Here is an 11,547-nt window from a genome sequence, read left to right as displayed (position 1 = left end):
GGGGACACTACCACTCTGAGCGGGTCCTCAGCAATATTAAGTGGGAGGGAGAGCAGGCGAAGTTCGGTACGTGCTGATGTGGTCAGAAATAGGAAGGCAACACCGACTAACAAGTGCCTAAGGTGTCGAGGTGTGAATGAGGGCTTCTGATATTTGGAACATTGGGTTCTCTTCCAAGGAAGGTGCGACCAGTGCATGAGGCCTGTTTCAATATAATCCTAGTTGAATTTTCATCCAATCTTACATGAACAGGCATTAATGCAGCCAGTCGAAACAGCAGTACTCCAGGACCAAGGTGCAAAAAAAATCTTTAATATATCAGGCTTAAACCAAAAAACCAAGATTTAGGCAGATGGGTGACGGTCCAGAGAGGCAGGGGGAGCAGGCAGAGAGAGCAGAGCAGCCCTGCGGCCATTCCCATTAACAGTAAGTATACAGTACTGGATACTGTTGATGGGGTTGGCCTACCAGGAATGAGTTGCAGTGGTCCTGCCTCTGGCACAGAGGTTGAACCCTCAACTGGAAAGGGGAGGAGGGAAGAGAAGAGAGCGATAGTTTTAGGGGATTCTGTAGTTAGGGGGGCAGATAGGAGATTTTGTGGGGCAGATCGGGAGTCTCGGATGGTATGTTGCCTCCCTGGTGCCAGGGACCGGGACATCTCAGATCGGGTGCAGGCTATTCTTGAGAACGAGGGCATGAACCCAGATGTAGTGGTCCATGTAGGGACCAACGATGTAGTTAAGGTGAGTGAGGGGGTCCTGCTTAGAGAGTTCAGGGAGTTAGGAGTGAAGCTGAAAGGCAGGACCTCCAGGGTGACAATCTTGGGATTGCTACCTGTGCCACGTGCGAGTGAGGCGAAGAATAGAATGATTATGCACATTAATACGAGGCTGACAGCATGGTGCAGGAAGGAAGGGTTCAGGTTTTTGGATAATTGGTCTTTGTTCCAGGGACATTGGGATCTGTTTCGAAGGGCCGGTCTACATCTGAACTGGAGGGGTACTAGGATTCTTGCAGGAGTGTTTGCCAGTGCTGCTCGGGGGGGGGGGGGGGTTAAACTAGATGTGCAGAGGGCAGGGATCCAGATCCAGAGGGTTGGTCAGAAGGAGCATGGGGTTAAATGTGTAGAAGGTTTGGGTGATCTTGAGAAGGTCATCAAAATTCAGGGTGCAATTAGCCCGATGGAAGTTCAAGGAGCTGGGTTAGGTACAGTAGACAGAGTTTTAAGCAAAGAGAGGAGGAATGGGCTAAGAATTCTATACTTGAATGAGCGTAGTGTCTGTAATAAGACGGATGAGCTTGAAGCTCAGATGAAAATGGGGAACTGCGATATTGTTGGGATAACGGAGACATGGCTGCAAGGGGATCAGGCCTGGGAATTGAGTGTACCAGGGTATACGTGCTATCGTAGAGACAGAAATATGGGAAGAGGGGGTGGGGTGGCCCTGTTGGTGAGGAATGAGATTCAGTCCTTAGCAAGAGGTGACTTGAGAACAGGGGAAGTAGAGTCTGTGTGGATTGAGCTGAGGAACAGTAAGTGTAAAAAGACCCTAACGGGTGTTGTGTACAGGCCCCCAAACAGTAGCGTGGATATTGGGTACAAGTTGATTAGGGAGTTAACATTGGCATGTGCTAAAGGTAATGTAGTCGTTATGGGAGATTTCAACATGCAGGTGAACGGGGAGAATCAGGTAGGTGCTGGACCCCAGGATAGGGAGTTTGTGGAAGGGATGTATTTTTGAAACAGCTTGTGCTTGAGCCAAACAGGAACGAGGCTATTTTGGACTTGGTGATGTGTAATGAACAGGAATTGATAAGTGATCTTGAAGTAAAGGAGCCATTAGGAAGTAGTGATCATAACATGATAAGTTTTTATCTACAATTTGAGAGGGATAAGGGCAGATCAGAGGTGTCAGTGTTGCAATTAAATAAAGGAGACTACGGAGCCATGAGGGAAGAGCTGGCCAAAGTTAAATGGGCGGATGCCCTGGCAGGAAAGACAGTGGATCAGCAGTGGCAGATATTCTTGGGCATAATACAAAAGATGCAAAAGCAGTTCATTCCAATGAGAAGGAAGGATTCAAAGAGGGGGAAGGGGCCACAGTGGTTGACAAAGGAAGTCAGAGATTGTATAGCATTAAAGAAAAAGAAGTATGCCAGGGCTATGATGAGTGGGAATACAGATGATTGGGAAAGTTTTAAGGAGCAGCAGATCTTAAATAAAAAAGCAATACGGAGAGAAAAAAATCAGGTATGAGCTCAGTCTAGCCAGGAATATAAAAGGGGATAGCAAAAACATTTTTTAGCTATGTGAAGAGAAAGAAGATAGTCAAGAACAATGTTGGCCCCTTGAAGAATGAATTGGGAGAAATTGTTATGGGAAACAGGGAAATGGCAACAGAATTTAATGCGTACTTTAGATCTGTCTTCACCAGGGAGGACACAAGCAATCTCCCAGATGTATGGATGGGACAGGGTCATAAGATATAAGAGGAACTGAGACAGATTGACGTTAGGAAAGAAACTGTGATGAGTAGACTGGTAGGACTGAAGGCTAATAAATCCCCGGGTCCAGATGGTCTGCATCCGAGGGTTCTAAAAGAGGTGGCACAGGAAATTGCGGATGCATTGGTAATCATTTTCCAATGTTCCTTAGATTCAGGATCAGTTCCTGAAGGTTGGAGAGTGGCTAATGTTATCCCACTTTTCAAGAAGGGAGGGAAGGAGTAAACGGAGAACTATCGCCCTGTTAGCCTAACGTCAGTCGTGGGGAAGATGCTTGAGTCCATTATTAAGGACGAAATAGTGGCACATCTAGATGGCAGTAATAGGATTAGGCCGAGCCAGCATGGATATACCAAGGGCAAATCATGCTTGACTAATCTGTTGGAGTTTTTTGAGGGTGTAACAAGGATGTTAGACGAGGGTAAGCCAGTGGATGTTGTATACCTAGATTTTCAGAAGGCATTCGATAAGGTGCCACATAGGAGATTGGTGAGTAAAATCAGAGCTCATGGCATTGGGGGCAGGGTTTCAACATGGATAGAAAACTGGTTGGCAGATAGAAAGCAAAGGGTAGCAGTGAATGGGTGTTTCTCGGACTGGCTGGAGGTGACTAGTGGGGTACCACAGGGCTCTGTATTGGGACCACAGCTCTTTACGATTTATGTCAATGATTTAGATGAGGGCATTGAAATCTATATCAGCAAGTTTGCTGACGATACTAAACTGGGTGGCAGTGTGACATGCGAAGAGGACGTTAGGAGAATACAGGGAGACTTGGATAGGCTGGGTGAGTGGGCAGATACTTGGCAGATGTCATTCAATGTGAATAAATGTGAAGGTATCCACTTTGGAAGCAGGAACAAGAGGGCAGAGTATTGTCTGAACGGTGTCGAGTTAGGTAAGGGAGAAATGCAAAGAGACCTAGAAGTCCAAGTTCACCAGTCAATGAAGGTGAATGAGCAAGTGCAACAGGCAGTGAAGTGGGAAAATGGAATGTTGGCCTTTGTTACAAGGGGAATTGAATACAAGAGCAAGGATGTCCTTTTGCATTTGAACAGGGCCCTGGTGAGACCACACCTGGAATATTGTGTACAGTTTTGGTCTCCAGGTTTAAGGAAGGACATTCTGGCAGATGAGGAAGTGCAGCGTAGATTCACTAGGTTGATTCCTGGGATGGCAGGGCTGTCTTACGCAGAGAGATTGGAGAGATTGGGCTTGTACGCGCTGGAATTGAGGAGATTGAGAGGGGATCTGATTGAAACGTTTAAGATAATTAAAGGATTTGATAGGATTGAGGCAGGAAATATGTTCCAGATGTTGGGAGTGTCCACTATCAGTGGGCATGGATTGAGAATAAGAGGTCAGTTATTTAAAATAGAGTTGAGGAAAAGCTTCTTCTCCCAGAGAGTTGTGCAGGTGTGGAATGCACTACCTCGGAAGACGGTGGAGGCCAATTCTCTGGATGCTTTCAAGAAGGAGCTAGATAGATATCTGATGGATAGGGGAATCAAGGGATATGGGGACAAGGCAGGGACTGGGTATTTATAGTGAATGATCAGCCATGATCTCAGAATGGCGGTGCAGACTCGAGGGGCCGAATGGTCTACTTCTGCACCTATTTTCTATTGTCTATTGTCTATTAAAATAGGCCACAACGCAGCTTGATACTCGGGGTCCACTGAATGCGACCGAAATCTGGATACGACACCAACAAAGGTAGTCTTCTGCCGGGTGAACACAAGAGGGCGGCACATACACAAGCCCGGAGGCTGCGCCACAGCGCCCCCACGTGGCGCAGCCCCTTCATTTTCTCCACCTCCGAGCAAATCTCACTGTTTCCACCTGGACTGGACTGGAACTCATGTTCCAGCGGGAAGTTCTGTCATTAAAGAGGAGGAGTGGTGGGGATTGAATCAGAGATGCAGGGGGATGAAAAATAGAATGACAAAACAAATAGTGGAGTGTTTCTTGAGGCAGATGGGGTTAAGACCACAGACAAAGTGAGGAAGGCAAAGATTGAGCCTGCGGTTAGTCATGTTCTGAGCTGTCCCCGTTTCTATGCAGGAAGTATTGTAGGAAAGACCAACGAGCTCAGGGCAGGGGTCAATGGCTGGAATTATGGTAGTGTAGACATTAGTGAGACGGCATTTCAGAGCTGGCAGGAGCGTCCACTCAACATTCCCGGTATCGGGTGTATTAGTCGTGATGAAGCAGGAAATATTCAAAGTCGAGGGGCGGCTTTACTGGTCGCATGAGATTCATTGACAAACTCAGGGAGAGAGGCGTTCTTGTGCCTCTTTGAGGGACGTTAATGTGCAGGGAATGCAGGCAGATGGTTGCTGTGCAGTCAGAAGTGATTTACTCAATTGGTATATCACAGCATTGTGGTCCGAACAGTCTGATCTGTTAGGTGACTTTCGTTCACTGTTCGGCAATGGGGCAAAAGACAGATTTCATCTCATCGATTGGGCAGACTATGGGCTGGGTTATATCACCGACTTTGACGATAGATTTTTGAACACGGAGTACTAGAACGTCACAAACAGCATAGTCAGTGAGCGAGCCACTCAGCTGTCACTGTGACACCTACATACCCCTCACCATGACATGGACACAGCCTCGACCGGACGCTAAGCGACTCCAAACCGTGACACCCACACGCATCTCGCCGTGATGATCTGCGTAACAGGGTTGGAACTGGAACTGGATGAACTCGGGAATCATTCGGGACGCTGAGAGGGTGATAGGGAGGACATAAAGAGAGGTAATTTCACCCAGGGTGTCGGATACAGGAAACTGGGTGACAGACTGGAAGGAGAAAGGGGTTAAACAGCCAGAAGCAGTGCAGAGACCCCTTGTGGCGAACCCACTCAATAACAGGTAACCCCCTTGGATACATCTGGATGGGAGGAGTGATTATGCAAATGACCAAGCAGGGGAAAGTCTCACTGGTCAGGTCTCTGAAACTAACTGTGGTTCTGTGGCTGAGCAGCGAACAAGTGGTGAAATCTGGCGAGCTGTATCGATAGGGTTCTCTTTTTTTATGGGAACGGAAAAAAGGTACTATGGACGAGAACGAGATTCCTCGATGGTATGCGGTGGTTATCTTCACCAGTGTATAGGAGGCAAAAGGGACTCTGTTCTCCAAACTCATGTGAGTGCAGTTGTGTCCAAAATTAGAAAATCAGAAACACACAGACATACAGACACACACACACACACACACACACACACACACACACACATTGACGCAGCTTGAGACACCCTGGGCACTTTTAATGACACTGCATTCGACAATTGTTCACAAAACAGATTGTACTCTGCCGAGCGAACACTGGGGGGCAGCACAGACTCCTGCCTGGAGGCCGCGGCACACCGCCCCCACCTGGCTCAGCTCCTTCATTTCCTCTCTCATGAACAATTTTCTCAGTTTGCACTGAACTGGAATCGAACTAATATCCCAGCGGTAAGTTTTGCCATTAAAATGGGAGACTGGTGGTATATATTAGAGTTGCAGGGACATGTAAATAAGATCGCCATTACAGATAGTTGAGTGGTTGTTGGGACAGATGTTGTTAAGACTTCTGAAAAAGTCAAGAAGGAAAAAGTTGAGCCTGCTGGGACTCATGTTCTGAGCTGCGTACGTTTCAATGCAGGAAGAATTGTTTGAAGGGCAGATGCGCTCAGGTCAGGGGTCAACGCCTCTAAACCTAACACGGCAGATATTAGTGAAACTTAATTGCCGGCGGGACAGTACCGTTTGCACAAGCTATAAACGAAACACCCAACTTTCACTGTGACACGGAGATGTTTTTCATTGTGACACTGAAAGTGTTTCGGTGTCACTGCCACAACCCACATCTGGCATTAAAACGCACCTCATCGTGACACTGACCCACTGACAGGCTCTGCACCACAGCAGGATCTCACCACTCAACGATACCAACACAGAGTCAGGCCCTGCACTGTAACTTGAATACAGTCCTCTCCGTATGCATAACACCCACCCTCTCCAAAACCACTCCCCCACCCGTTAACCAACTCCTACAATATTCGCAGTCACCGTCGCACAGACTGCAGTACACCACTCCCGTCTCCGTCACCCATCCCTTGCCTGCAAGCAACCCCGTATTCGTGAACCACATCCTCTCCTGCAAACTTCGCCATCTCCATCATCCCGTACGTACACATACCCTCCCTGATACACTCCACCCGCTAAAAGCTCCCTACCTACGTCTCACCCCCCCCCCCCCCACTCTCTTCCCACTCTGTGACACAGGCAATTGTGCGGAGTATGAGGGAGAGATGATGGCTGGTGTTTCACCTCCCCCCGTACCATGGCTATCGATCGCCAGGATCTGAATCTCTCCACAACTCTGCATGCACAGGCCGGTCACGTGTTCCACACCATTGCATCAGTGTTTGCATTCTCACCACCCTTTCCCTGGCCTCCTCTCTCCTCCCCTTCCTTCCTCTAACGGCAGCACACAATCCGCTCACACACACATCATCATCTCCGAAAGACACACAATTCAAGACTGCTGGAAAGCCAAAAGTCTGGATATTGGTGAGCTGTGAGAACGGAGGAGGGAGAGTGTTTCGTAGTTTGCTGACTCCGGTAGGGTGTGCCGCGATGGTGCGTGAGGTACTTCACATGTCTGACTCGGGCAGAGTCATGGGATAATATATAGGGAGCTTCGCGAGTTATCCGACCCAGGAACTGTGCGGTTGGACGGTATGGACGGAGCTTCACTCTTTGTGTGACCACGGAGTGTGGACTGAATCAATTTGCAGGAAGTTGCACTCTGTGTACGATCTCGGGGGGGGGGGGGGTGATGAATCCTTGCGGAGGGAGCGTTACACAGTGTATGTTTCCAGGAGTGTCTGCTGGGATTGTATGGAGCGATTTTCGCTCTGACTGTCATTTCAAGCCATTGGTCAGTCGATTTCGGCGTTTAACCAGACTCCAATCCGAAACAGGGAGGAAGAAAATGGTGCCTCACATGTTCTACTCTAAAGGACAACTCTGAAAACCCTTTCTGTGGCCTCCACTCTCCTCCTCTTCCTTCCTCTTTTCACTGCACACAATTTCTTCTCTATGATTCTTTTTTTTATAATATATTTTACTGAAGCAACCAGCACAATATAGAAAACATAATGGATTACATTTTCCTCCATGTTGCTTTTGTATCTTACCCCTAAACAAACCTCCGCTCACCCGCCCTCCCCGAACATACAATGACAGCTAATGTATTTACAATACAAACCTTCACAAATACAAATACGGACATTTCACAGCCATACCCCCACACTACTTCAAGTCGAAGTCCCACACACATCTACAACATCTCAGATGATCCAGAATAGACTCATATTACAATTCATCAACCGCCCTGTGAGGTAAACCATATGAGTGTTAAAAGGGAAGCAACTTCCCAAGTACAATCAAATGCCCTCAACTGTTAGGTAATTCCTTAAGACTCCCAAAATATGACAAGAAAGGTCCCCATTTAGAATAGAACTTTCTCCTCAGACACCCTCAGAGTTAATTTAATCTTTTCTAATTTCAGAATAAACATTACGTCCTCTAACCAAGCAGCAGCAGATGGGGGAGTGGCAGATTTCCAGACCATCAAGATTCTCCTACGGGCCAAAAGCAATGTAAGTGAAATGAATTCCGTCTGGTTTGCACTTAAACCAAAAACATAATCTGCCACATCAAATACAGCTATAAGCGGGCAAAGTCTGAGTGTCACCCCCAAAACCTCACTGATATTTAAAAAAAAAACAGTGCCCAGTAGCTATCAAGCCGAAGAAAAGACCAAAATGCATGCACTAAATCAGCTGGAGAGAAGGAACACCTGTCACGGCCAGCGTCTGCCCCAGGATATATGTCAGCACGCCTGGCTTTACTTAAATGTACTGTGTAAAACTTTAAATTGAATGAGCCCGAGTCTAGCACATAATGACGGGAAATGAATCCTATTCAGTGTTTTTGCCAAATATTCCTCAGCCAAAGGTCATCCTCCCAGCTAGTAGTAGTTTTGATTAGATCTTGAACTCCCAAAGACATCAGCTGAGAGTATAGTACAGTGATCAGCCCTTTAGTATTAAAGCTAAGAGTGAGTTTGTCACATAGCAGGTGATAGATCAGGAAAAGAGGGAAATTATTCATTGACAAAGTGGAGAATCTGCAGGCATTGAAAATAAAATGTTTATACGGAAGGCCATATTTACTGCACAGGTTACCAAAGCTATTAAATATATTATCAGTGCACAAATCCTTAATGCGCATAAAACGCTTCAAACCCCATTGTCTAAAAACTGAATCGGCTGTGGAGGGAAGAAATAGATGGTTTCTATGAATGGGACCCAAAACTGAACTGATGCGAAATTGATTAAACATTTTCAGGAGCACGACATGGTTAGGTGTAAATTGAGAGGATTTCAATGGCAATGTTCTATGACCACTCTCCTAAAGCTTTGAAACAATGTAGTTAACTTAAGTGCAATCGAAAAAGGCTCAACTGCAATTGCAAACAGATTCCATGATTCTTAAGTGGGTGAGTGAGCAGCTCGACGTCCTGGTCCATATATGTTCCAATGAAATCGATATGTATGGGAAGGTGCTTCTGCACAGTGAGGTCAGGGTTAGCTATTAGGTTAGCTATTACATTAAAGACAGGACCACCACCTGTCCCAGTGTGCACAGACACAGGAAGACCATACAGTTTAGCAAGTGGCTTAAGCTACGGTGCAGGTTGAATGACATCAAAATTCATTGAATTCTTCCCAAGGAAGGTGGGATCTGTACAGAAGTGATGGAAGACGGTTTACACATAAACTGGAGAGGAACTGATATCCTAGCGGATGTTTGTCAGTACTGTGCATGAGAGATTTGGGAGTGTAGTTGAAATGGAGATGCAGGGGGTTGGGATTCAGAGTTCGACAGCAGATAACAGAGTCGATATGGAGACAGATGTTGTTAAGACCAGAAAAAGGCAGGAATCAAAAGGTTGTGCATCATATGACTGGTGCCCTGATCTCCGTATATTTCAATGCAGGAAGCTTCTAAGATGCGCAGTTGAGCTCAGGGGATGAATCAACACAGTGATTATGATATTGTGAACATTACTGAGAATTGGGTGTAGGAGGAGCAAGCAGGACAGCACGATATTTCGGGGTTCCATATTTTAGACGTGAGAAAGCGGAAGAATTAAAGGAGGAGGTGTGACATTACAGGGCTGAGCAAATATCACCGCAGAAGACACAAGACAACTTGTCTGAGTGTATCTTTTAGGGTGGAAATGGAGCACAATACAGGCCCTTCCAAAGTTGCGCCCAACATGTCCCTTCGTTAGAAATTACTAGGCTTTTCCATTGTCCTCTATTTTTCTAAGGTCCTTGTACCTATCCATAAGTCTCTTAAAAGAGCCTATTGTATCCGTCTCCACCAACGTTACCGGCAGCCCATTCCACACACTCACCGCTCTATGCGTAAAACACCTACCCCCGACATCTTCTGTGTACCTCGTCCAAAGCACCTTAAATCTGTGTCCTCCTATGGTAACTATTTCAGCCCTGGAAAAAAAAACTCTGACTCTTCACAAGATCAATGCCTCTCATCATCTCATACACCTCTATCAGGTCACCTCTCACCCTCCTTCGCTCCAGGAAGAAAAGGCCGAGATAACTCAACATGTTTTCATCAGAGATGCTTCCCATCCAGTCAATTTGCCTTTCTTTTCTTTTATTTTACTTAATTTATCTTTTTATTGAAGTTCATCATCAAACAAACATTTCCATTAGATGTATTTCAGATATTTTGCATATATATCATATAGTCATATATGCCAGAAATCACATAAAATTTATCTGAGGAAAACACTTATAGAAAAGAGAGGAAATAAAGAACAAGGAAAAGGAGAAAACGATGTACAAGTAGGGAGTGATCTTTTTTTACAACATATTCATTGTTTTGTGAGAATAAAATCAGGCCTATGAGGTGTTATGTAGTTAAACCATTTCCAACAGTATGAATTAAATTGTTCCAACTCATGATTAACAGATGCTGTTATCCTCACCATTTTGTAAAGGTCCATTGTAATTTTCATTCATGCATTTAAGGTTGGGCTCTCCTGTGATATGAGTATCCGAATATGAGTATCTTTACCAGCCACCAGCAGTATATTCATTAAATATTTATCTCTTTTCAACAATCCTTGAGGTACACAATGCTGAGGCGACCAGAACTGAGCACAGTACTCCAGGTGGGGTATAACCAGTGTCCGAAGTAGCTGCTACGTTAGCTCTCGGCTCCTAAATTAAATTCCACAGTTTCTGAAGGCCAATGCACCGTATGCCCTCTTAACCACGGAGACAACCAGCGCAGCTGTTTTGAGCGTCCCGTTGACTCGAACCCCAAGATCCCTCTGATCTTCCACACTACCAAAAATCTTGTCACTAGTAATATATTCTGCCATAATATTTGACCCAACAAAATTAACCATTCCACACTTATCTGGATAGAACTCCATCTGCTATTTCTCATTCCAGTTTTGCATCCTATCAATGTCCCGCTGTAACTTCCGAGAACACTCCACACTGTCCACAACACCTCCAAACGTTGTGTCATCAGGAAACTTACTAACCCGTCGCTCCACTTCCTCCTGAAGCTCACGAAGAGTAAGGGTCCCAGAACAGATTCTTGAGGCACTTCACTGGTGACCGACCACCATGCAGAACCCGTCTACAGCCACGCTTTACGTTCTGTGGGAAAGCAAGTTCTGTATCCACAAAGTAAGTCCCCTTGGATCACATGCCTCCTTACTTTCTCAATAAGCCTTGAATGGGGTATCTTAACACAGGCCTTGCTGAAATCCATATACACAACACCGATTGTTCTTTCTTCAGCTGTGGGAATGAGGAAATGCAGAATAAAAATGTATGGGAATGACATTGGAGCTGCATTATAGACCAGCGAACAGTCTGCTGGATTATGAGGAAAAGATCTGCAGAGAGATCGCAGACTGTCAGAACCAT

General features: G+C 45.8%; 1 long non-coding RNA gene across 1 annotated transcript; it reads left to right on the top strand.

Moving 5' to 3' along the window:
• Positions 1 to 6,993: 6,993 nt before the first annotated feature.
• On the top strand, positions 6,994 to 11,258 carry LOC132389352 (uncharacterized). Its single transcript, XR_009510495.1, has 3 exons — positions 6,994 to 7,072; positions 8,076 to 8,166; positions 11,181 to 11,258. It is a non-coding gene; the product is annotated as an uncharacterized LOC132389352 (long non-coding RNA).
• Positions 11,259 to 11,547: the final 289 nt, after the last annotated feature.

The sequence above is a fragment of the Hypanus sabinus genome, unplaced genomic scaffold (genome assembly GCF_030144855.1).
Source record: "Hypanus sabinus isolate sHypSab1 unplaced genomic scaffold, sHypSab1.hap1 scaffold_544, whole genome shotgun sequence".
Lineage (NCBI taxonomy): Eukaryota > Metazoa > Chordata > Chondrichthyes > Myliobatiformes > Dasyatidae > Hypanus > Hypanus sabinus.
Note: the sequence above shows the minus strand (reverse complement) of the source record. Positions and strands in the feature narration are given on the sequence as shown.